We start from the raw sequence: 2,500 nt of genomic DNA on the forward strand, positions 1-2,500 counted from the left end.
CATCCAGTCACAGCTGGTTTTACTAATGGTTTATAACCTTCCTAATACGTTTATTTTCTTGACGTTGTGCTGCTGGTGTTGTATACTTATAATATATATGTGCATATATATATATATATATATATATATATATATGTGTGTGTGTGTGTGTGTGTGTGTGTGTGTGTGTGTGTGTGTGTGTGTGTGAGTGTAGTGTGTGTGTCTAACACTGATATGACACATCTGTGTGTGTGTGTGTGTGTGTGTGTGTGTGTGTGTGTGTGTGTGTGTGTGTGCGTGTGTCTGTGTGTGTGTGTATGTGGTGTGTGTGTGTGTGTGTGTGTGTGTGTGTGTGTGTGTGCGTGTGTGTGTCTGTGTGTGTGTATGTGGTGTGTGTGTGTGTGTGTGTGTGTGTGTGTGTCTGTGTGGGTGTGTGTATGGGGTGTGTGTGTGTGTGTGTGTGTGTGTCTGTGTGTGTGTATGCGGGTGTGTGTGTGTGTGTGTGTGTGTGTGTGTGTGTGTGTGTGCGTATGTGTGTCTGAGTGTGTGTGTGTCTAAGTGTGTGTGTGTGTGTGTGTGTGTGTGTGTGTGTGTGTGTGTGTCTGAGTGTGTGTGTGTGTGTGCTCGCGTATGTGTGTCTGTGTGTGTGTGTGTGTGTGTCTAAGTGTGTATGTGTGTCTGAGTGTGTGTGTGTGTGTGTGTGTGTGTGTGCGTGTGTGTGTGTGTGTGTGTGCGCGTATGTGTGTCTGTGTGTCTGTGTGTGTGTGTGTGTGTGTGTGTGTCTAAGTGTGTATGTGTCTGAGTGTGTATGTGTGTGTGTGCGTGTGTGCATTTCAAGTTATACAAGTGGAAATGAGTTTGGATCTGAATCTGCCTCAGTCACTCGACTCTGCATTACCACTCTCTATCTGTCCTATCCCTGTACACCCACATAGAAAATTCGAGAAGGAAATAACAGAAACTTGAGAAAGACAAATGTGTTCAGACATGCGTAAAGATATTTGGAAACATGACGTCAAGTGCGTGATGTTTTCCCTTAACTAGCCTCATGCATTAACCAACCTCGTTCTAATAAGCGAAGCGACCACTAAGAACCGGGTTAGTTATTACGCAGCCATTCCTATATATTGTCTAAATTGGTACTCGACAGGGTATCGCTGACTATACATCCTTCATCCCAACTGACAGATTTTCAACTATTTTTCTCGAAACATTTCATACTTTTTTTTTTTAATTTCATATACTGCCTCCTTTTTCACAAGTATCAACAAACGCTCCGTCTCCATTGCCAGTCTCAAGTTTGTTTTGTTTTTTTTGTGTGTGTGTGCGTCCGTTATCCCTCGTTGGTAGCCTGACGTTTGACTCTGTCGCCCCGGGTCATCTTCCTCCTCCTTTTTTTTTTCTTTTCCTCTTTGTCTTTTTCTTCTCCTTCCTCCTCTTCTTCTTCCTTTTCCTCCTCCTTCTCCTCTTCTTTTGCTTCTTCTACTTCTTCTCCTAATCCTTCTCCTCTTCTTTTTCTTCTTCTTCTCCTCCTTCTCCTCTTCTTCTTCTTCTTCTTCTCCTGCTCCTCCTCCTCCTCCTCCTCCCTCCCTCCCTCCCTCCCTCCTTCCTTCCTCCCTCCCTCCTTCCTTCCTCCCTCCCTCCTTCCTTCCTCCCCCCTCACTCCCACCCTCCCTCCCTCCTCCTCCCTCCCTCCCTCCCTCCTTCCTTCCTCCCACCCCCCTCCCTCCTCGTCCTCCTTCCTCCCTCCCTTCCTCCTTCCTTCCTCCCCCCCTCCCTCCTCCTCCTCCTTCCCCCCGCCTCGACTGTCCAGGAGGGCGCGTGCTTCCCATTGGTTTCCCGCGCTTTGTTCGCGCCACGTGGAGTGACAGCCACGTGCTCCCTCCTTCCCGCCCTTGATCCGCTGCGGACAGGACACGCCACACACTTCCCATGACATCTGAAGGGGTTTAAGCCACGGGGTGAGGCGAGGGAGGAAGGGGGAAGGGGGAAGGGGAGGAGACAACAGAAAGAGGTGGCGGGACTTGCCACTTCGCTCATGACGACTGAGGAGGTGAGAGCAACGGAGTGGGGAAAGGAGGGGGGAGGGGTTGGGGAAAGGAGGGAGAGGGGGTGGGGAAAGGAGGGGGAGGGGGTGGGGAAAGGAGGGGTAGAGGTGGGGAAAGGAGGGGGAGAGGTGGGGAAAGGAGGGGAGAGGGGGGAGAGGGAGGGGTGGGGAAAGGAGGGGGAGGGGGTGGGGAAAGGAGGGGGAGAGGTGGGGACAGGAGGGGGAGGGGGTGGGGAAAAGAGGGGGAGGGGGTGGGGAAAGAGGGGAGGGGGGGGAAGGGGGAGGAGGAGGGAGGGGGAGGGAGCGTGGAGAGGGGGAGGGGTGGGGAAAGGAGGGGGAGGGGAGGGGTGGGGAAAGGAGGGGGAGGGTGGGGGAGAGCGTGGAGAGGGGGTGGGGAAAGGAGGGGAGGGGGTAGGGGAGAGCGTGGAGAGGGGGTGAAGAAAGGAGGGGGAGAGCGTGGGGAAAGGAGGGGAG

This window comes from Penaeus chinensis, chromosome 30 (genome assembly GCF_019202785.1).
Source record: "Penaeus chinensis breed Huanghai No. 1 chromosome 30, ASM1920278v2, whole genome shotgun sequence".
In the NCBI taxonomy this organism is placed as follows: domain Eukaryota; kingdom Metazoa; phylum Arthropoda; class Malacostraca; order Decapoda; family Penaeidae; genus Penaeus; species Penaeus chinensis.